The sequence below is a fragment of the Peromyscus leucopus genome, chromosome 4 (genome assembly GCF_004664715.2).
Source record: "Peromyscus leucopus breed LL Stock chromosome 4, UCI_PerLeu_2.1, whole genome shotgun sequence".
In the NCBI taxonomy this organism is placed as follows: Eukaryota; Metazoa; Chordata; class Mammalia; order Rodentia; family Cricetidae; genus Peromyscus; species Peromyscus leucopus.
In genome coordinates, this window is record NC_051066.1 from 5,936,209 (window position 1) to 5,960,116 (window position 23,908).

At 49.9% G+C, this 23,908-nt stretch overlaps 1 protein-coding gene across 10 annotated transcripts in view; it reads left to right on the forward strand.

Moving 5' to 3' along the window:
- The first annotated feature begins 1,562 nt into the window (after positions 1 to 1,562).
- Positions 1,563 to 23,908, forward strand: part of Ralgps1 (Ral GEF with PH domain and SH3 binding motif 1) — a 243,429-nt gene continuing 221,083 nt past the window's right edge. For 9 of the 10 annotated variants that reach the window (XM_028884775.2, XM_037204526.1, XM_028884779.2 and 6 more), the window contains exon 1: positions 1,563 to 1,791. The gene's annotated coding sequence lies outside the window, so the exon portion shown is untranslated. The remainder of the gene's footprint in view (positions 1,792 to 23,908) is intronic. The other variant, XM_028884773.2, reaches the window with a different exon arrangement.

Genomic DNA, 23,908 nt, shown 5'->3' on the forward strand with positions numbered 1-23,908 from the left:
GGTGGTTGTGACACACCTCACGTGGGTGCTGGGAACCGAACCTCTGCTGAGCCTGCTCTCCAGCCTCCTTCCATTCATCTGCAGTAAAGAAACTGAGGCATGCAAAAATGACTTGCATGTGTGCACACATCTAGAATAATCAAGGCTTGGACTCAGGCAGCAGGTCCCTCTAAACTTTATAATAATTTATAAATATTTACAAAAATAATTACAACAATTGTTTTTGTGTTGTGTGTGTCAGGTGATGCACATTCACGAACTTGCAGAGGCCAGAGGAGGATGTCGAGTGTCGTGCTCTAGACTCCATCTTATTCCTTTGAGACAGGGTCTCTCACTGAACCTGGCAGCCAGCAAGTCACAGCAAGTCTCCTGCTTCCATGGCCCAACCCTAAGCGTTGGGGTTACAGGTACCTGTACCACCATGTCTGTCTTCTCATGTGTGTTCTGAGCACTTGAACTTAGGTGTTCACGCTTGACCACCACACACTCTCACCTTCAGAGCCATATCCCCAGCCTCCCTCAAGGTTTTGCACTCAGCTCTCACCCTGCACATCTCTGGATTCAGAATCTGCCAAAAGAACCATCATACCATGCATCTCTTGTTTTATTAAGGGAAACAGTTAAGACTATTCTTTGATCACTACTCTGTTCTTAATGCAAAATTGCAGACGTCTGCCTCAGAGATCCACCATCCCACACCTAGAAGTTGTTTAATTTCTGCTGACTCTATTGTTTTCCCCTCCCTCTTCTTTTGGATAGCACAGTATTTAAACCTTTCCATATGCTAATGCTGCAGCACCACGAATTACCAAGTTATCAAAGCGATGATTTTGTCTACATGTTGGAGGAGCATCCTACCTCCTCTCTCTGGTAGGCATAACAGAATTTTGCTGTGGTTCCCGACCTTCAGGCCTTCACAGCCGCCCCCTGGTTTCCACAGTCTATGTAACTTACCATCTGTGCCTTTTAGCCAGTGATTCAACCTCGGTTCACTGCATATGCCTGGCCCAGTGTAAAAGAGCCTGGGTGCGGAGAGACAGCTTCCAGGTCCACCTCCCCCAGCTTTGAATTTGGCATGGTCTTGGGCAAGACCCTCCTCAGGCCTAACTTTTACCAGGTGTGAAATACATGGATCAGCCCCAAGAACCTTTAAGTGTGTGACTGAACTGTGATTATCTCTGAGTCATAAAGAATGGGTGCTAAGGTGATGTCTTGCTCACAAAGCCATTTTTTTGTTGAAAATGAGAAACTCTAGGTAGGAATTTAAGTGGGACACTGGGTAAGGCCTGGAAGGATGTGTGCAGAATAAACGCACGGCTATTTCTAGGCAGGGGGTGGGCGTGGCGGGTGGTTGAGCCCGAAGAGGGCAGCTGAACATCCCTGCAAACCTGAGCGTCTGCAGGCTGAAGCCCAGGCCGAGGCCGGTGGGGGACCGCTGCTGCAGCGGCTGCGCACTGGCTTTACCAGCCGCTTCATTTACGTGTCTCCGCCCCTGCGGCAAGATGATTGGAGGAGCCCTGTACGGTGCTGCACTCTGATTGGCTAAGCCACCCGCCGTTCAGGCCCGGGAGCGGACGGTTCCTACTGCGGCTGGGCACCGGCTGGGCTCCCGCGTCGGCCCCGCGTTTCAAGCTTGCGCCAGGCCTAGCCTCAACCCGGCTTGGCCCGGCCCCGGCCTCGGAACGAAGGCGCCGCTGCCGCTGGGCCTCTCGCAGGGCCATGAGGAGGCGGCGGCAGCCCCTGTGGCCCGCGTCAAGGTGACCAGCCGGGACTGCGGCGGTGAGAGAGGCGGTGAGAGGAGCGGCTGGCGGGGCGGGGCGGGCGCGGCGGGGTGAGGCGGGTCCCCGAGCTCGGGCAGCTGCAGGTGCGGGGGGCGGGACCCCGGGCCTGAGGGGCCGGGGCGGGGCCTCGGCTCGAGGGTGGGACCTCGGCTCGAGGGGCGGGACCACGGCCGGCTCGGGTCCCAGGGCGCGAATGACAGCGTGGGGGGGGGGTGGCAACGGGGAAAGGGCGTAGGTGCGGGCGGCGGGGCCGGGTCGGGGGCCTTGGCTCGTGGCGTGGGGCTCGGGCGGTCTCGGGTCCCAGGGGCGGGAACTAGAACCCGTGTGCGGTAGCGGCGGGGAAAGGGCTCAGGTGTGGGGGGCGGGGCCTGGGGCAGCAGTGGGTGGGGGCTGTGCGGAGAGTCTGGGGAGAAGCACAGGTGCAGTGGGCGGGGCTGGGAAACCCTGTAGGGGCGGGGGGCGGGGCTGAGGCGCGTTGTCTGGTCCGGAAGCGGGGCAGCAGGTGAGGAGCAGTGGGAGGGTGAGTGGGACCCACCCGGGAGAAGGGAAGCTGCCCTCTCCGTCGTCCCTGGCTTTGGCTTCTCTGAGGACTCTCGAGGCATCCGCGGTTGCCTCTCGGAGGGGCGGGTCAGGCCTGTCTGTGTCTTTGCTGAGTCGCACTAGGATCGCAGGTGCCCTGGTTAATAGGCCACGCCAAGCCCCAAGTGGGGCGCACTAATTTTTTTGTAACTCCCCCGTTGCTGTTGAAGCGGCATGGCTGGATTGCGGGGTGGTTGGCTTTCATTGGCTGATCGGCTGTTGGAAAATGTGTGCTCTTCAAGAGTAGTCGTTGGTGCGGTACTCGAAAGGGTTCTGGATTGTTGACTCCTGGGAGCAGATGCTGGTGCAGATCTTCACAGTGCTGATTTCAAAAAGATGGAAACGGTAGCGTGGTGAGGGTGATGAGACGGAACCGGAGCAAGAGCTCAGCTTTTTGGCTCTGTGACACCTGGGAGTTATTTTTGCCTTTTTGAGTGTTTTGTTGTTTGCAACATAAGCATCCCGATGCTGAATTGTGACCTTCCAGGGGCCAGAGGGGAATTGCTTGTCAAGAGGTGACATGAGGCCTCTTCCTTGAGAGTTTGGGATGAAGTTTGTGGTGAGGAACCCCTCCTCCAAACTAGATTATGGTACTACTCCCTGTGAGGCCTTGGATCAGGCTACTGCAGCGTGGGGAGCCGTGGTCAATGGAAAGTGAAGTGTGTTTAGTTGTGGGCTGACCTTTAGACCCCAGTCACAGTGAGGACTCTAAGCTGATGGATTGGGCTTATAACGGAGCCTTATGGAATGCTCCCACTCCCATCCAACTTGGTTCTGCTATATTCCAGACTTAAGAATGAAGAGCACCATGGACCTTCATTAGGTGTTTACGGAGACAGAGAGACGGGAGAGAGATTATGGGGGCCCCTGTGATCCAGAAGTATCCTTTATCTGTATGTGACTTTTGGGTACCTGGTGTTGCCTCCCGAGCAGTTGGTCACTCTGACCTGCACTACGTCCTCCAGTGTTGTGTGGACAGGAGCTTCTTGCTGGCTTGCGTTTGTCTTCATTTTAGAAGCTTGGGACTTTTGGGGACCAGACACCACGGTGCTGGCCTCCCTTGCTACAACTGGTATGGTGATCCAGTGGCAATATGGCGATGTCCCAGGGATAGGCTCTTGTGGGGGAGCACTTGTGTGGCAGGGGCTAGGACTAGAAGCAGCTTGTGTGAATCGTTCCACCCTGTCTTGGCAGAAGCCATGTAAGCGTCTCTTCGGGACTGCTCTTCTATGGCCTGTGTGTTAAAATGAAGCCCCAAGCCTGGTAGCTGATGATAAGAGCACATACCAGAAAGTGAGATGATTCATTTTTCTTTCTTTCCTTCTTAAAAAATATTTTTATTACATTTATTTTGTGTTTGTGCATGTAACAGTGTGCATGGGGAGGTCGGAGGATAACTTGTGGGAGTCTGTTCTCTGCTTCTACCCTATGGGTCCCAGGCATCAAACTCGGGTGTTCAGGTTTGGTAGTAGGCACCTTTAACCTCTGAGCCATTTCACAGGCCCCATGATTGGCTTTTCAATTTGTTATTGGGGTGATAGCATTCAGAGCTGAGAGAAAACTGCATAATAGAAAACCGTTATGCCCAAACCCCATTTGCGATCTGTCCCTAACGTGTTTCTTATAGCTCTGACTTGGTAGCCAGGCAGACTGGCTTGAATCCCCCACTAGTCTCCTGCTGTGTGACCTTGCACCAGCTTTTTACCTTCTCAGAGCTTTGCTTTCCTTATTTGTAAAAATTAAGAACAAGCCTGAATACCTTGTAAATTTGTTGTGAAGAATCAATAAGCTATTTGAAGGTGCTTCAGTTACCTGGCACCCAATCTTGGGACCATTCTCTCCCTGCGCTGCCCCCTGCCTGCCTGACTTCCAACACTGATTACTCAGAACAGCATGTGGCATGCAAGGAGTTGAGGACCAGGGATTCTGAGGCCTCTGCTTCTTATATAACCTTGAACAAGTCTCCTTCCCTTTCCAGATCTACGCTTTCTTAGCTGAGTGGGAGAATGCTGGACTGTGTGCTCTTGGGAGTGTTAACTCTGGCTGCTGATTGGCAAGCTGAAAATCTTCACACCTTTCAGAAAAGCAGGAAAGTGGAAGCCAGTGACCTGTGATTCAGTTTTTTTAAAATACCTGTCTAGGGGCTGAAGAGGTGCCTCAGTATTTAGGACACTTGGTCATCTTCCAGAGGACCTGAGTTCAGTTCACAGCACTCACAACAGGCAGCTCACAACAGCCTGTTTCAGAAAATAAAACAGTGTATTATAGCCCATTTGGCAGCTGGTAGGGAGTTACCAAATCACGGTGAAGGAGCAGATGAAGGATGTTCTCTAGGAAGCCGGTCTGGTGCTCTTATCGTCAGCCACCAGGCTTGGGGCTTCATTTTAACACACAGGCCATAGAAGAGCAGTCCCGAAGAGACGCTTACGAGCTTCTGCCAAGCCGCTGGGCAGGCTGTTGTGCCTTCAGCATGTGTTTTGTCTGTGCACAAGTGTGCAATCCCAGCATTCATGCGGCAGAGGCAGACAGATCTCTGTGCTTTCAAGGCCATTCTGGGCTACATAGTGAGTTCCAGGCCCCTCAGGACTACATAGTGAGACCTGGTCTCAAACAAAGAAAATAATATTTCAGTGTTATAGTGGAATTTGTGAGCTTCAACATAAAAGACAAAAGCTATGAAACAGGAAGAATTAAATTGGGGTGAGGGATGGGAGGGCAGGGCGAGGGAATACAGGTGGGGATAAATAAAGTCTTAGGGGAACCTACTGTAGAAACTTCAGTGTGTGTGTGTGTGTGTGTGTGTGTGTGTGTGTATATGTGTCTCTACACATACACACACATATATAAAAAGTTAAAATAGAGTTACACTCTAACAGTGTACCAATGTCCCACTTGACACCGCAGACTAACAGATAAAAGTTCAGTGCCAGGAATTATTTACCTCTTTTAGAGCTGTTGACCAATGAGATTCATTAGACCCTCAAAAACTATAGGCTGTTACCAGTGCTGTTGGTTACTTGAACTTGATGCTGAGACCCTTTTGCTGAAGATGCCACATACTTGGATGATAGAACATGGAGAAACCAATTTAGTACTCACCTGGAAGCTTCTTTTCTACTGGCCAGCTTCTATAGTGCTTGTATACCCTTCTAGCTATGTGTGCCACCAGAGGAGAAAAGTAATCTTTAGTCTCACCCAACTCAGAACCTGTGAACTACAGTGATTGGCCTGGCAAGGGCATGACCACTAGCGCACTAGTGGATGTCATGGTACTAACCAGTCATTTTCTGATTGGATTTACGGCCGACTCCACAAGATGAAACCAACCAATACCTGGAACTATTATGGGGCCAAGAACCTATGGCTCGACTGTAGCTGAAGTGTTCTCGGTCCTGCCTGGCCCACGGTCAGGACAAATCTCTCTCACCCGCCAGTCCCGCAGCTGCTCAGACCCAACCAAGTAAACACAGAGAGACTTAGATTACTTATAAACTGTTTGGACATGGCAGGCTTCTTGCTAACTGTTCTTATATCTTAAATTAACCCATTTCTTTTAATCTATTAGTTGCCATGTGACCTCGTGGCTTACCGGTATCTTAACATCTGCTTCTCTTCATGGCGGCTGGCAGCATCTCTCTGACCCAGCCTCCCTTCCACTCAGCATTCTCCTCTCTCCTTGTCCTGCCTACACTATCCTTCCTGCCTGGCTACTGGCCAATCAGCATTTTATTTATCAATCATTCATAGCAACATATATTCACAGCAACATATATTCACAGCATACAGGACATCCCACAGCACTAGACAGGTCATATGCCCTAGGTAAGAACCTACTACAATTATTTTGCTAAATAGACAGTATTAAACTAACTCCTAATAATATTGTTATACCTGTAGAGTAGACCATCCCTCAGCCCTCATCAGGGAAGAATCTTCTTACAGTAGATGGCAGTTGACATAGGATTCACAACTGGTTAAGGTGCAGAAAAGAAGAGATGAGGAATATTCAGTGCTAGATGGGACATCCATATCACATCCCTCCTCCTAAGGCTCAGGGGTCATTAAAGAGGAAGAAGGATGGAAAGACTACATTAGCCATAGGTGATGGATGATTATGAGGGAGCCGTGTTTTCTAGACACAGCAGGGCAAATGCACACATGAACTCATAGCAGCTGTGACAGTGTGCACAAGAACTAGACAGGCTTAACCTGGACCAAACTGCAGCATGGACAGGGGAGGTGGGCATGAAGTTCCACCCCTGGCTGAGGAGCTCGGCAATCGATAGGTGCTGGAAGAGGTGAGAGTCGGCTTTCTTTAAATGTAGTCCTTGGTGTGTTTTCCATGCTCCAATAGACGGCCCCACATCCAAGCGTATGGGTAGCAGCACAGCTGGACTTGATGGATTTAAAGCTCAGACAAAGAGGATACAGAGTTGGATGGGAGGGAAGGGTGGTTCTGAGAGGAGTTGGGGCGATCGAAACACATTCTGTGAAATTCTCAGAGAATTCGTGAAAACGAAAGAAAACAAGTATCCTGCACTCCTGCCCCCTTGCACACTCAGCTCGTGCAGTTTTGCTCACAGTCTTTCTTGTTCATGGTCATTCCTTTTAAATAGTGTTGTAACATCTTTGTCTCTTGAGAAGTTTAAACAAAAATTACAAGGATTATTTTAAGCAAGTAGGGAGCTCAGCTGTGAGGTGTCTATCTTCCTCAAACTGCCAGTTCCCAGTCTTCTCTCTGGAGGCAGCTGCTGTGACCAGTTTTTATTTTTTTTTTTAATTCTATATTTTTTCTCTTGTAGCCATCTATACAGACCCTCTCCCCGCTGTGTATTCACTTTCTCATTTGGAAATGGTCCCAACAGAGGGGAATGTTCCAGCTGGTACACAGAATTCCTCTGATACTGTAAGCACTGGCTTTTTATCTCCCTCCCCATGATGTTTACTCAGCCCTGGCTAGCAGGCATTGTTTAGAAGACTAACAAGAGATGTCCCTTTTTCTTCTCTGGGAATGAAATGGCTTTGGTCCCAGTGAACAATAGGTTAAAGGGCAGTCTGTGTATCTGGATAGGAAACAGAACTGAAAGAGGAAGGGAAGGGAATTTGCTCGCTGACAATTAGGAAGTGATTTTCCATTTAGTCTGTGATTGGAAGTCTAACCTGGCACTTACTGGCTGGATAACATGGACAACTTACTTACCGGTCCTGTACCTTGGTTTCCTTGTCTGTAGGATGGGTGATGATGGTCTGATCTGTCTTGGGGTCTGTGCAGAGGAGAGAACATCATGCTAGCAGAGCCTGAACAGCATAGATGCAGGCCATGTACATGCTTGGAACAGGTGAGCTGCTGTGGCTCACAGCCTGAAGCAGACTCCATTCCTTGCCGTAGATGCTCACTGGGCAGTTAAGGGTGAGTGTGGAGACATAGTGGGTGGGTGTGGTGGGGTTTGGAAGAAATGGCCCCCAAAGGGAGGAGCACTATTAGGGAGGTGTGGCCTTGTTGAAGGAAGTGTGCCACTGTGGGGACAGGCTTTGAGGTCTCTTTTGCTTAAGCTTTGCTCAGTGTGACACTCAGTCGACTTCCTGTTACCTTCTGCTCAGAGGTAGCTAGCACCACATCTGCCTGTAGGCTGCTATTGCTCCCTGCCATGATGATAATGGACTGAACCTCTGAAACTGTGAGCCAGCCACCCCAATTAAATGTTTTCTTTCTAAGAGTTGCCGTGGTCATGGTGTCTTTTCACAGCAATAGAAACCCTAACTGAGACAGTGGGCACACAGACGTGGCTTTTGAGATGTTCCCAGGCTGTGTGGAGAAAGACACCCCAGTCGCTGGTTACAGAGCATAGTGGTGGGCCCGGCAGTATGTGTGAGCAGGGGTGAGCAGTGTGGAGTTCGCAGAATCCGTGAACAATGACTTTTCTTGGGTGGCTTGGGGAGGGGTCTCTCCGGCTTCCAATTTTCCTTTTTTTTTTTCTCTCGAGACAGGGTTTCTCTGTGTAGCCCTGGCTGACCTGGAACTCGCTCTGTAGCCCAGGCTGGCCTCGAACTCAGAGATCCGCCCACCTCTGCCTTCCGACGCTGGGGTTAAGGGAGTGTACCACCACAGTCTGACTCTGTTTTTCTCCTTTGTGAAAGGCTCCTCAGTCCTTCTGGACCCTCCCTCTTTGCTCCTTTCACGGCCGTCATGTGCGTATGCTGACCCAACCATGCATCTGGTTAGTGTATATGTGGCATTCTACACGTTTCTTCCTGCTCAGAGAAAGGCTGCTTACTGCTGAGTTCCCAGGGCTCTGCCCAGAGTAGGCTTCTTGGGCAATGGCATGACAGACCTCTGTCCAGATGAGTCATACATCCAAATGTGGTCACCTACGGTTTCTTTGTAAGTCAGCCTAGTCTCCGGACTCTTCCTAAATCTCCAAATCCCTAAGTACTTATCCGAAGACAGGCACGTGCCGTGCCGTGCCCTCAGCGAGCTATGGACTTTGGGTGTGGCTGCAGCAGAGTTGGGGGAGAATAGGCCAAAGATGGGCTGGTCACATTGCTGACGTGTACCTTTGTCCTCAGCCTGCCAGGGGCTGGGCTGGAGGATAGAGGCTGAGGGACATGACTAGGTAACCAGTTTTTCAAGACGGGGTTTCTCTGTGTAGCCCTGGCTGACCTAGAACTAGCTCTGTAGCCCAGGCTGGCCTTGAACACATAGAGATCCGCCTGCCTCTGCCTCTCGAGTTCTGGGATTAAAGGCGTGCGCCACCACACCCAGCGCCTACAAATTTTTAAAAGATTTATCTAGTTTACTTTTGTGTGTATGTGTGTGCCTGCATGAATTTTTGTGCACTGTGTATGTGCAGGAGCCCATGGGGTACAGAAGAGGGCGTCAGATCCCTGGATCTGGAGTTACAGGTGGTTGTGTTTCTTTATGGGGGTGCTGGAAATTAAACTCTGGTTCTCTGCAAGGGCAGCAAGTGCTCTTAACTGCTGAACCATCTCTCCAGCCTAGCCTGTAGACTTTGACATGGGCAAGAGAGAGTTGGTTGGGTCAGAATAGATTTCCTTACCTGTCATTGTGGGAACTCCTTGACCTTGGAGAGGATGTGTCACTTTCTCCAGGTGAGCATTCACTTTCCACTCTGCTGACTTCTGGGCTACATCTTGTACCAGACACTAGGCACATGGGGATCATGTAGTCCTGTTCTTCCCGTTAGTGCAAGTGGAGGATGACTGAAGGAGATTCATCATCATAGAGGCCATGGAATGAAGTGGCCAAGCAGATTCAGGCTCTGGAGTAGGCTGACCTGGGCCGACATTCTAGCTGTGTCACAGACAGTACCGCGCAGATGTCTTCCCTGCCTGGTAAGATGAGTATTCTGTAACTTGGGGCTTTGAAGTGAGGGTGCAGCAGGGTGCCTGGAAGGAAGCTGTCTGGAGGAGCACAAGCAGGCCTCTCTGCCTGTTTCTTTTTCTTAGCAGTGTTAATGGTGCCAGTCAGATGGCCAAGAGAAGCCAACTGGAAGTCACAGAACCCAAAGCCATCCTGAGGGTGCTCCTCCCAGCTTGTGAGCGGGTCCACAAATGTTTGCTCTCCTCTCTTGCCCCAGCTCTTCTTAGAGAAGGTGGTAAGACCCGAGTCGTGGTGAGCACCCTGCTTCCCTGAGTACTGATGATTCCCTGAGCTTTCCCCAGGCGGGCACTGGGTGGGGATGAGTGTCCCTGTGCACTCACTGAGGAGAGCAGAGACGTAGGGACCCAGAGCCTGCATCCTTCTGCTGTGCTTCTTCCGAGCTCTGGGTGTCAGAGAGGCTGGTGCATGCCCACTTGAGGCGCAGTCTGCTAGGACGAGGCTCTCTTTCATCGTGGTTGCTGGTTTCTGGGATGCCTTTTAGGGGGAATCACATGTGAAAGCTATGCGACTCCTTGTTCAAAGAGTGTGTTGAGTCTCAGATGAGCTGTCAGTGGGGCTGGCAGGAGCAGACAGAAAGGTGGGCAGATCTTTTTCTGCATTAGCATGGCAGATGCAGGTCTTGATCTCAGGAGGACAAAGGGTACTAGAGAGAGACACAATTAGCTGTGGGCTAGGCCTGTCTAGGAGCTCTGTGGGTCTGGCCCTTCTTATTTCATTGCTGTGTGGTTCTATACTGTGTCCTTTATGTGTAACATACCTTCTCCCCTGTGCGTGTGTGTGTGTGTGTGTGTGTGTGTGTGTGTGTGTGTGTGTATGTATCTTCCATGTGCAAGCCAGAAGAGGGCATCAAACATCAAATCCCCTGGAAATGGAGTTACAGGCAGTTGTGAGCCTCCACGTGGGTGCTGGGAACTGAACTCAGGTCCTCTGGAAGAACAGCCAAAGCTCTTACCTGCTGAGCCATCTTTCCAGCCCCAGATTTAGATATTTGAATTATAAGGTTTAAGTTTAAGGTTAAGACAATTACTTAGCAATCAGAAGGGCATTTAAATGGTTGGCCTTGGCTGTCACAAGTTTCTTAAAAATTACCTCATTTGGAAAGAAGGAGCAATAAGGAGCAAGTTTAAGTCCATGATTATTGGGTCCACTTATTCTCACCCACTCTTGTGAAGTCTTGTAAGTAGGGCAAGGGAGATCTGTTAGGACAGTTTTGAATTAAATATTTATGGAAACAATAAACCCAGAAGAACTTGTTTCACTCCTTTGTGGTAATAAAATGTATTGTGTGGAATTAGTGACTTCTACTGTTTTAAGACATTTCCTTCATTCCGTCTTCTCTGTAACTTCTTCCCTCCCTCTTTCCCCCTCCCTTTCTTTTCTCTGTCTGTCTGTCTGTCTGTCTGTCTGTCTGCCTGTCTTTCTGGTATTTATCTGTCCCAGGGTGGCTTTGAATTCGTTTTATGGCCAAGGGTGCCTTTGAACCTCTGACACTCCCACCCCCACCTCCCAAGTGCTGGGATTCCAGGTGTGGAATCATGCCTGGCGTATGCCTTTCTTTCCAGGCACCATACCTCTGACTCTTTAAGTCCAGTGGCATTTGTAGGTTGCCCCTCCTGGGTTTCCACAATGCAGTGTGGCATGGAATGACAGACACTGTGTGGCCACTGGCAACTTGTGAATCTCCACTCCAGGAGCTAGGGTGCTAGGCTGGGGGAGCCAGAAAGATCAGAGAATGCCGTTCCCCTTGCCTAAACCCTTCTGTTGTCTAAGTCCTTAAAGAAAGGAGACCAGGTTGTTAGCCAGGACTGCAGACAAGCTCCTTAGAGAAGTGGCCGCTGTGTGTGTCTGGGTCCCGGTGTAGGATCTATGGTGCCAAGGACTGTGGCCGCTTTGCTCACCAGTGAGGATCTAGTGGTTAGTTAAATGTGTGAGGAACGAACTGATGAAGACAATGGACTGATTGAAATCCACAAAACAAGAAGGTTGTCGGCTCAGCGGTCCCTTCCATCCTGTAATATTGGAACACTTTGCAGTGCTCAGATATCTCAGTGACAGTTATCTCCACCTCATGTTGATTGGGCAGGGCAGGCAGGGTCGGTGTGGTGCACTTAAGACAATGGAAGCTCAGAGGGGCTCATTGCCCAAGATGGCTATGAGAGAGTCGGGGTTCTTTTGCCTCTGTAGGTGCCCCTTTCACACCCAGACACCTTAAAGTATGATCTGGTGCTCACCTTGTGGCGTCACAGATGAGGTGAGGAAATGGAGCAGCATTAGATAAAATCTCCTATCATAGTTTTGCTTGATTTTTATGTATTTTAAAGTTCCTATTGGATTTGGGGAGTTAAGTTCAACTCAAAGTGTTAGGATTTTCTAGTAAATATCAAGAGAGTGATTATTGGTGTGTGTGTGCTTGGTGCCTGATGACCAGAGTTAAGATTTGGGTTCTGTGGGGAAGGTTTTCAGTTAGAAGTTATTTGCTGATTGGTGTGTGGCCTCCTGGCTGACTTCAGCTAGTTTTCTTATGTCACTTATCTTGGGCACCTTTGCACTCGCGCCCCCACGGCCTTTGTGCTCATCGGTGGAGTGTCAGTCTGGAGGGTCATGCTGCTGCCCTTCCCAGATGAGGGCAGAGACTTGGCCGCTTTGTTCTGATTTCTCAGCCGTGTGAGCACCTCCCTAGACTATAGCGATCTTGTAACAGCTGCTAGCAGGTCATACATGGCTGCTAATAAACCATGTCAGTAGTTAAGGTTCTCCTCAGACGACAGCCTCTGAAGCAGGGGTTTGTTGAGTAGTCAGTGTGACTGCAAGGGAGCAGGACTGAGCCCTGACTGGGTATGAGGCTCTGCTGTCTACCTGGTGACATGGCTGCCTCAGAAGAACAGTGTCCTTGTTCTCCACACTTCCACCATGGCTCTGGACTAGGGGTTACAGGGGAGCATTTTAGGCTTGGGAGGGTCTTGGAACCCAGTTTTATCAGCATACCCAGTGGTGCTCCTGGAATAGATACAGGAGCAACCTGTATTTTGGAAAAATCACTGGTGTGGAGCCAGAATTTGCCGTGAGGAGTTCCCTGGTGTATGTGTGTCCTTCTTAGGTGGGAAAGCCAGGATTGGTGACTGAGAAGGAAGGAGCTGGAGGTGTCACACCTGCAGCCTAAGGTAGAGAGCAGCATTGCTCCTCCTCCTCCATGTCCTGCCCAGCCTCTGTCTCCTTGTCCAGTCCTCACTGGGGCCAGTGAGTGCCAGCACTGTGCTGCTGTGAGGCAGGAGGAACCAGCCCTGGCCTTTCTGTCTTGTGTAGTGCTGACTAAGCACAAAGCAGTAGGAAATCAATGTGTAACATATTAACTGCAGCCCAGTGTGGGGACACATGTCTGTCATCCAGCACTTAAGAGTTGGAGGCATAGCTGGGCCATGGTGGCGCACCCCTTTAATCGCAGCATTCAGGAGGCAGATGCAGGCAGATCTTTGTGAGTTCAAGTCCAGTCTGGTCTACAGAGTGAATTTTAGGACAGCCAGGGCTGTTACACAAAGAAACCCTGTCTTGAAAAAACCAAACCAAACCAAACCAACCAAACAAAAAAATAATTGGAGGCAGGAGGATGCCAGTGTGGCCAGTGTTGAGAACAAGGGAAAGATGGATGCTGGTCCCAGGAAATGAACTGGGCTAGAAATCTCTGCCACGCTGTGTCCTAGCTGTTGACTTTGACCTCAGGCCTCCCAGCTGTCAGTTAAGCTGTTCTTTCTGAGCTCTTGACTGGCTGCTTCCTCACTTCTTGAGGGAATGGGAGGATGCCTTGACTCATTAGCGTTTTTTAATCATGCTGTGCACATCTATGGAACATGTAACTGCCCCGGGGACCCTGTGGTCTTAGTGGGCAGGAGAGTTAATGAGGCCAGGGCTGTGCTGTGTTGGGAGAGGCACACTTGGGAGTGGAAGCTCATGGGATCACACCGACTTCAGGTCCTAGAGAAAGGCTTCAGCTTTCGGGGTGCAGGGCATGGGTGCAAGGTGTGTTTGGGCAGCCACACAGAAGTCAGGCGAGCTGGTGTGGTGGTGAGGGCACTGTGTGAAGGGTGTGGGTGACTGGGAGACCGGAGGAAGTGCTGGTGGAGGGGCTTCAGAGAGGGCCCAGTGGCGGCCGAGTGAGCCTGCATTTGGACCCTGTCCTGGCGTCGAGGGAGGGTGGCCAAGGCCCTGTCACTGCTGACTTGGGTGTACTGTGGAGGAGGATGGCAAGAAAGAGGTGGGCATCAGGAGACGATGAATGCTATTTCCAGGATCCAGATGCCGGGGAGTGGGGCCTGACCCTGGCCGTGGACGGCTGTTTTATGAAGCTGAAGTGGTAGGCCCTTGCATGATGATGGTAGCAGGGGAGGGGGGAGGTGTCAGTCGTTTGTTTTGTCGACAGGAGATGATGGGTGGGTCTGGTCACTGAGAAATGGAATTTGAAGGGAATATTAGGTGGGGAGGAAGAAGGTAGTAAACTGGAGTTTGGCCATTTTGAGTCTGGCCAGCCTTGATGCAACTTAGGTGGACTGTCCATTGGTGACTGATCACTCACCTGTCACTAGAAGAGACTTCTTGCTAGGCAAGTCATTGGGAACATCAGCATCTGACGCCACCAGGGAGAAGGAAGCTGGCACTCTTCATAGGGGCTTCTAATGTCTCCTGGATGGGCCATCCTTCAGTGTATGGCCTCTGGGGTCTCTTGTCAGGGATGATGGGATTCCTCAGGAGGGCTGTGTGGGAAGCAAAGGGTGGGGGTGCACGGCTGGGCGTGTCGGTGTAGGGACACCGGGCACGATGGAAGGGCCAGGGGAGGGCAGAGGGGGAGTGGCCAGCTAAGATGGAAGACCATGGTGCAGGCACCGCCTCTGCCTCCTTCCGTCAGGGTCTTCCTCCTGCCCTGAGCTGGCCCTCTTGTGTTTGGCAACACCAGAGTCTTGTTCTCTTATGCTGTGGTGTCAGTCAGGCCCTGACTCCAAAGAATTGAGTTTTGTTTTCACTGAGTAAAGACTCAGAGAAGGTCTTTGCTGCAGCCCATCTCTCAGAAACCTCAAGAAAGTGGCCAGCCTGGGCTACCAAGTGAGTTCCAGGAAAGGCGCAAAGCTACACAGAGAAACCCTGTCTCAAAAAACCAAAAAAAAAAAAAAAAAAGAAACCTCAAGAAAGTATTGATGCCGGGCAGTGGTGGCGCACGCCTTTAATCCCAGCACCCGGGAGGCAGAGGCAGGAGGATCTCTGTGAGTTCAAGGCCAGCCTGGTCTACAGAGCAAGATCCAGGAAAAGCGCAAAGCTACACAGAGAAACCCTGTCTCGAAAAACCAAAAAAAAAAAAAAAAAAAAAAAAGAAAAAGAAAAAAAAAAAGAAAAAGAAAGAAAGAAAGAAAGTATTGGCACCTCCTGTTGCTGGCCCTGTGGAAAGAAATCTCTGGCCCCCGAGCAGGAAGGGTGTCATCCCCACCCGAATCTGCCCAGGAAGGATCTGCAGTTCTAGTGGAAAGGTGTGTGTCTGGATCTAGTATAGGCTGCGATTCCGATGGACTAAAGTGGCCTGCAGTGTCACAGAGCACACAAGGTCTACAGAGACTAGTGAACTGGTCAGTTAAAAGTTTCAGTAAGCCCGAGAACCCGGCTGAAGTCAGTTTACAGAACCAGCTGATGGGCCAGTGGGCAGCCGGTGTGTGACCAGGAACCCCGAGAGCACTGAGTGTCGCTGAGGCGCCGACCCTTGTACTGAAAGCCGCATAGTGACAGTACACACAGAGGGACAGCGCTGGGCTGTGCACACGGAGGGACACAGCTGGCCTAAACGCTGGGGCTGGGAAGGGAAGTGGCTGTGTTGATTGAGCTGAGGAGAAACTGGGCTGGAGTGTGAGGGAGCGTCAGGAGCATGTGTACCAGGCAGCCTTGTGAGACAGTCCTACCTTTGCCCAAATACTCAATCCCAGAGAGAGTTCTCCAGCTGGTGGACGGTTCTAGGTAAGATACATAACCTTCCCAGGCCTGTTGGCTCAGTTGATTTTGATCTTTTAATTAACATTTTTATTTTCTTATTATTGTGTGTGCAAGTGTATGTTGTGTGTGTGTGTGTGTGTGTGCGTGTGCACGTGTACCATGGTGCACGGGTGGAGGAGGCAGCTTGGGGGTCTGGTTTCTTCTTCCACGTGGGATCTGGAGCTCAGGCTCAGAGTTGGGCAGCAAGCATGCACTTCTACCCGCCCTGCCATCCCGCCAGTCCTTATTTCATATTTATCAATGGTCTCAATATGTAGCTCAAGCCGGCCCTGAACTTGTGATTGATCCTTCTGCCTCTGCAGCCAGGGGCTTGGATAAGCACCCGCTGTTCATCTTCAATGGCTGTAATAGCAGCACCCACCTGAGACGGTCATTGTAAGGATTCAGTGGTATGTTGTATGGGCAGGATGCCTAGTGAGGTGTCTTGTTCCTGGGTAATTCTTCAGTGTGGTGATGGTGTTCCCGTCACCTGACCACCTTTACAGATAGCTCCACAGGGTTAAATTGACCAGTCGGACACAGGCATGAAGCTGTGTGAACATGAACACATGTGAAGGAAAGCCAGATCCATGGGCACAGAGTGTTGAGCGTAGTAGGGAAACATGACGGTTAATAGTAACTAATACAGGAAGTAAGTCACAGAAAACACGGCGTGATGGGAAATGACAGCACAGGACCCCAAACCTTGGTGGCGGGTCTCAGCTGGCTGTGAAAGAGAGGGGAAGACATTCCCATCCACACCTGGGTGATTAGGACAAAATGTTTTCAGGACCCCCATCACCTGCCTGGGTGTCTGAGTTGGCACACATGGTGGGTGGCGTTAGGATTACTTCCTATCCTGGTGTGATCAGACACCAGACGACCTGGAATTGAACCTGGGTCCTCTGGAACATCAGTCAGTGCTCTTAACTGCTGATCCATCTCTCTCCTCTTAGGATTACTTCCTAATGTTTGCCCTTTAATCCAGAGCTTCATTTTTATAACTGCACTTGTTATAGAGTAGCCTTTACCAATAGGTAGTGAATGAATAGATTAAAATCAATTAATTGGTCTCTGACTCTTCCCAGAGCATTTAAATGTGATAACAGTGATGACTGACAACATATATTCTAAATGTTGGTAAAGATGTAGGGTGATTATAAGGTATTTTATAAAACAGGATAAAATGGTGATGTTCGTTTGGGAAAAATGAGTTGGTTAAAATGTGATTTTTTTTCCCCGTTTGGTACTGGAGACTGAACCTTGTGCTTGCTAGGCAAGCACAGCACTGACCACAATTCCCATCCCCCACATCTTAACTTTTGTAAAGCAGTGAAATCACCCTCATTTATGCCAGATTCCTTTTCCTTTCAGTGTGTTTGGTTGATATGTGTAAACACTGTGGAGACTTTGTTGATGGAGAATAGAGATGACTTGTGTTGGTTACCTTTTCTCACTGTAACAAAATGTCTGAGGCAAAAAAACGTAAGGAAGGAGCGGCTCAATTTGGCTCACAGTTTAAGGAATACAGTCCGCTGTGGCAGGAAGTCATAATGATGGGAATGTGAGGCCGTGACATTGTCTGCCATCAGGAAGCAGAGAGGTGAATTCTGGTTCATGTTTATTCAGCCCCAAACTGCAAGACATGGATGATGCTGCCCACATTCAGGGTCTTTCCTTGTTACTTAAACCTCTCTGCAAATGCCCTCAGAGACTTCCCAGTGGGATTCTAAATCCAGTTAAGTAGATAACGGAGGCTGAGCAGCATATGGCTGTAGCTATTGCGAGCCGTTTTCTCATTTGACCATTGTTCTCTGGATGAGTTACAAGTGTTAGAAATGCAAGAGAAGCCGGGCGGTGGTAGCGCATGTCTTTAATCCTAGCACTCAGGAGACAGAGGCATTCGGATCTCTAGTTTGAGGCCAGCCTGGTCTACAGAGAGAGTTCCAGGACAGCCAAGGCTACAAAGAGAGACCCTGTCTCGAAAAACAAAACAAAACAAAACAAAACAAACAAAAGAAATGCCTGAGAACAAGGACATAATAAGATACAAGTTTCTTCTTCGTGTGTGAGAAGTTAGAAGGTTATTGGCTCAGAGTAGGTAAGGAGCAGGTTGGATCAGGGACCTCAATTTTTTCTAAGGCTGAGGCTATCTCATGACCCAAGATGGTTGCTGGAGCTCTAGTCTTTCCATCTGCATTCCAACCTTAGACATTTGAGGCCAACCTGGGCTATAGTGTGAGTCCCTATCTCAAAACAAGCAATCCAGAAAACAAAGAATGGTCAGGTAGAAAAGGCAGAAAAACTTAACACTAGAGAGAAACACCAAGAATATTCAGCCCGAAAGGAAGTTGGCTTGTTAAACTGGGCAGGTGTCCTGTCATCTGTGTTGCCATCTTGGGAAAGTCAGAGGTGCTCTGAAAGATGAGACAGCAGGCTGGGAAGAGAAGGGACTTGCTGACCGAAAGGCGTTAGGAAGTAGATCACACATGTCCGCATCAGAAGTGAATAGTGGTGCTCATGATTGCTGAGCATCCTGGGCCAGGAGGAAGGAAACTGAGGAGAGGCTTGGATGAGATGGGCCACTGTATGTCCTTCAGAGTGCCTAAGCTGGAGGTCAGGCGGGGGTTAGACAGAGTCCTCAATTAAACCAGAAAAAGCCCTGAGCCTGCAGATTGTAAGGCTGCCTGTGAACCAGACAAAATAGCAAAAATGAACCCCTAACATCTAGGTGAAATGTCAATTTCAAAGGCAGACATAATTTGCACCCTCGTCAAAGAACGCTTCAAAGAAAGAATACCATGTTGACAGAGTTCATCCACAGTGGAACTGCCTGGGGCCACTGGAACAGTGCCATCCAGTTGTGGGGAAGGGACAGTGGCTGGAGGAGCGTTTGCTACCCAGCTAGGTTTCGGTTCACATCTGATTGTAACAGGAACCCATTTCAGGTATTCCAGCACCCACCCTTCACATGTAGCTCTTGCTACACCCATGCTAACACCGTTCCTGGGAGAAAGCCTACATGCTCAGCAACTGGGAGGTGCATCAGACCCAAAGTCATATGCACAGGCAGGACAATGGGAAAGGACCAGCAGAGTGGAGCCATTCCAGGACTCAGCCACTTCTAAATACTTTTGACTGTGATTGTAAAGTAGAACATGAAATAATTATTGAAAGAAGATAAAGCATAAAGTCATGAAGTTAAGGCAGGAGCAGGATCCAGCTCAAAGCAGAGCCCCTGCATGTGAACGTCCTCCCGAGAGCTGCTGCCATGAGGCTGACGTTTGGCAGCTTCTCCAGCCCTCCAGGCTGTCTGGGTATGCACCTTCTGCCTCGGGTGGGGCCGAGCAGGCACATCACCTCCCTGAGCTGCTTTCGGGGCAGTTCCGGGGTATGTCTCTTCACACTCCGTGGAGCAGTTTGCTGGGCACCTTTGTTCCAGTTCATAGTCTTTGGAAAGCACAGTGATGTTCAAACAGTTGAATATTGAGTTACCATGTGACTAGCCATTCCACTCTGAGGCATATACCCAAGAGACCCCAAACACCTCAAGTTCCTGTCAGCTGGTGAATGGCTAGAAGGACGTCCAGGGTGCGGGCCCTTTGAGCTGCACACAGCAGACTGTTAGGTTAGTACAGCTTTGTGCAGTAGTGTGGGTGAACAAGAAAGAGTTACAGTAAAAGAAGGCCCGTTATTGCATGATTGCATTGTGGGATGCATCCAGAAGAGGCAGAGCCTGACCCACCCACAGAAGGTGGTCTGTAGATGTAACCAACCGTCTTATTAAATAAGAAACACAGAAACAATGTAAAAGAGAAAGCCGAGAGGTCAGAGCTCAGAGCTAAAATCTCACCCTTCCTCCTGCTGTCCCAGCTTCGCGAAAGAGACCTACTTCCTGTCGGTTCGTTTTTTTTATAGTATGTTGTTCTGCCTTCTCATTGGTTGTAAACCCAAACACATGACTGCCTCGTCACTGTCTGAATGTACAGCCCCCCAGGTCTTAAAGGTATATGTCTCCAATGCTGACTGTATCCCTGAACACACAGAGATCTTATGGGATTAAAGGCGTGTGCCACCACCGCCACACTCTTGCTATGGCTCTAATAGCTCTGACCCCCGGACAACTTTATTTATTAACATACAATCAAAATAATAATTCAGTACAATTAGATTACCACCACAGTGGTCAGTGACTGGAGGGCTGGCGAGGGGCCAGTGGGCGCTAGCTAGTGTGTGGGCAGAGGGTTTTGTAGGATGGTGATGAGAGTGTTCTGTTAACACTAAGCAGGTGATGACCAAGCCCCTCATGGATTGTGATGAGAACCACTGAATTCCAGAGTTTTAAAGAGTGAATTTGGGTCCCATAAATTATATCTGTTTCAAAATCTTTATTTATTAAATATTAGTTCTGGAAAAGGTAAGAGAACAACAGGGTCATCACTGCCCTATTCTCAGCTCTTGGGGTGTTTGACCCCACTTTCTTCTGTGAATCTGTCTTGTATGGGGCTGACCTGTGCGTCCTTGCCCACAGTGCATTAGTGTCCTCTCCTCAGGGTTTATGAAGAAACCATACTTAGGCAACCATATCACACTTGGCTCGTACTCACCTCAGGTCTCTGAGTTTGAGAGGCCCTAACTGTCACTGCTCCCTTCTCTAAAGGGACTGTCATGTTTATCCTGTCCACACCTCTTTACCAGAATAGCTAATAGGAAGGGGAAATGATGGCTAGACCATGGGGCAGACAAATTTCTCTCCACACTGGTGGGAGTGTAAGCTGGCTTAGCCACCACAAAAATCAGCGTTGTCTGCTAAAGCCAGACAACCTCCGCCCCTCACTGGGTACGGAACCAGCTTTGAGACTGACAGAGAGTGGAAGAAGGCGGCGGAGGCGGAGGCAGGTGTGTCCCACAGACCTTGCTCCGTCCACAATGTGGGCAGCATCGCTGGCTCTAATTGCCCAAATGGGAAGCAAGGCCAGAGGTTGTCAGTAATAGGATGGACAGACCCTGTTAGGATCCTAGTAAAATGGTGATTCCTTGATGGAATCCCAGAGTCAGAAGGGGCCAATGAGCACAATTCAGCTGGAAAATCTGGCAACGACAACATTCATTCTCACACAGACACCGGTACACATGCTGCATGTCCGCTTGTATAGATTGCCAATATACAAGGTGAATCAATACTAACAAAACCCACAGTAGTGGCTGCCCTTAGAGGTGGGTCGTGATCTGCACACAGCTGCTGGTTATAAGTGAGAATTCCTTGAGGTCGACCCTCAGTGTCGTGTACACTCTGCATTGCACTTCTGTGAACAAGTTTACACAAACATTCAGAAAATTGCTTTCATTCAAGGCGGTGGTGGTGCACGCCTTTAATCCCAGCTCTGAGGAGGCAGAGCCAGGTGGATCTCTGGGAGTTTGAGGCCAGCCTGGTCTACAGAGCAAGTTCCAGGACAGCCAGGGCTACACAAAGAAACCCTGTCTGGAAAACCACAAAAAAAAAAAAAAAAAAAAAAAAAGAAAGAAAAAAAAAAGAAAAAGAAAAAGAAAAAAAAAGAAAGAAAGAAAAGAAAAGAAAAAAGAAAGAAAACGCTTTCATTACTTAGGTACTTCAGAAATGAATAAAGTACAATTATTTTTAACATACTCATATCTTTATCTTTATAATCTTATATTTGTATTCATTTTCCAATGTATGTAGATGTTGTAAAATGTACCTTGGAGTGTATCTTTAATTTACAAATATATTTATATATTAGAAGTGCTTAAAAATATAAACTGGCCATAGTGGATGCTGAGAAAGTTAAGTGAACTGAGGCTACAGTCGTAACAGCAGGGGCACCCTGCCTGTGTAGAAGCCTGGGTGTGGGGAGGGACCACTGGACAAGTGGGTGTTTGGAGGATGCGGTGGTGTTCCGTCAGAGTGGGTGTCCTTAGTATGCTAGCATATGTGACTGGGATAGGAGAGGGTGGTGAGGAGCAGGGGAGAGGTTGGCAGCTGGACTGACTCCTGGTTTTCACGGAGCAGTCAGTGAACTGAGGCCACGGAGGCCATGGAGACCAAGGGGCTGGGAGAAGGGGATGCCAAGGCTAGAGAGAGTGGCTTAGACCTGGGGCTGGGGGCCTGTCAGAGCTGACTTGAGGCCGAACGGCTTTACGCCACTGGCCTTAGTCGTGAGGAGATTCTGCGGCTGTGGGGTCCAGTGCTCCGTCGGTGGTGGGGCAGGGGTTGCTGGGAGAGTGGTGACTGAGGAGGGCCATGGTAGCTGGTAGAGAAGCGGCTGGTGCTCCAGGTCTGCTGTTGTGGACAGGGGAGAGGCAGGTGTCGCCAGGAGGGCAAAGCATGAGAGTGGACTGTGTGGTACAGGCGCTGGTTTCTGAGCTCTGAATGGACCCTAGGCCTCGGCTGGGTCCTGGCTTCAGACAGAGGTTCTACTCTGAGTTGGGAGGGGACAACTGGGTTGAGAGAGAGAGCTGAGGGAGACAAGTGAGCCACCCATCTGGAGTGAGCAGGGGTGGAGCAAGGGGCATTTTGGAGCAGTCCTGGGGGAGGGTAGGCCAAGCCTGCGGGCACTGTTTGTGGTGGGAGGGCTCACAGGCTGCCTTGTCAGCCTGCACTCTCAGCCCTGCGCCCTGCAGACAGCCTCACACGACGGGACTGGAACGTTCTTCTGCCCTTGTACTCTGAAGCGCCTTCTTTCTTGGTCGAGCCTTTGGACTTTTTGACTCACCTAATGTATTTTCCAGTGTTTTTCTTGAGGGCAGTTCCCCATGCTAACCCTGCATCCTAGATGAGGTGGGAAAAAAAGCAGTGGCCGTCGAGGATCAACGCCTGTGATTTTAGGACAAGCATTGCTCTCTGCCATGCTAATGGTAATATCAGATATCGATCCATGGGTAATGCATATGACATTTCAAAGAACAGGTTGAAGCCAGACCTCATAGCATTGATATTTTTCTGAGTTGGATGGGCTTGGAAAAGCAATTCACAACCTCGTGGAACATCAGCTTTTCACAGCAGTACTCTGCAAGGAGATTGGATGAAGTGGCATGGCCTGCTGGGGTCACAGAGCCCACTGGTGTTCCTTCCCTCCCCTTGAGCAGGTGTCCCTGGTGTGGGTGAGCCGGCAGGGCTGTAGTTAGGGAGAGCACCTCCCAAACGGACCTGGTAGCTGAGGGAGCATCAGGCCTCCTTGCTAAGCACATGCACAGTGGACTAGATGTTCACTGTCCGTGAGGGTCCTACAGATGTTACTGTTAAAAGGCTCGGGTCCCAAGATGATACTGTTGGAAGGTGGTAGTGGGACCATTAGAGGTAGGGGCATAGCAGGAGGTCCTTAGGTCAGTGTGAGACTGCCCTAGATGGAGATTATGGGACCGTAGGTTTTCCTTCTCTCTGGCTCTGCTTCCTGGCTCAAGAGGAGAGCAGTTGCTCTAATTTAATGGTCTCTCAGTGACATTCTGTCTTCACTTGATCTGGACTGGAACCTGCAGAACTATGAGCCAAATATTTTCTCTTTGTAAATGTGTTACCTTAGGTGTTTGTTGTCTTAGGGTGACAGAGTACTGATTGGCACAAGCCCCCTGCTTCCCAGACCAAGCTGTGGGGTCTCCTCTGGTTCTCATGTTGGGGGTGTTCCCATCTGTCTCTGCTCCCTCCTGGTGCATACTTGTGACCACTCTGACATTGTCACTCTTTTGTCCTGTTGCTGTCTACTCAGATGCCCTTTCTTCTCTCCAGTCAGGTGTGTGTATTCACCACAGACAGTTCTCGATGTCTTCACCTTGAGTTGTCTCTGCCGTGGGCCCTGCCAGAGAGGGCCAGCTCAGGTCACTGTGTGAGTTCCAGGTGGCTCTAGTGATGGGTTAGATGGAGTTGAGGATGAGCAGATGTGACTGTGGTCTTCTAGGGACTGTAGTGTGCTGGTCGTCCTCTCCCACCTCTCCCACTGTTGGTCACACGTATGCCCGAGGTTCTGTCCACCCTGGTTCATGGACACTCTTTCTTTTCAACTGTCATGGTGCTTGTTGGACCTCCTCTTATGGCCCTGGCTGCACTTGGCATTGTGCCCTGCTCTGTATTTTTATCTTTTAGTCTACTCTGCCTTACCTCCTTGCCTAGACCCTAGTTCCTTGAAGGCGG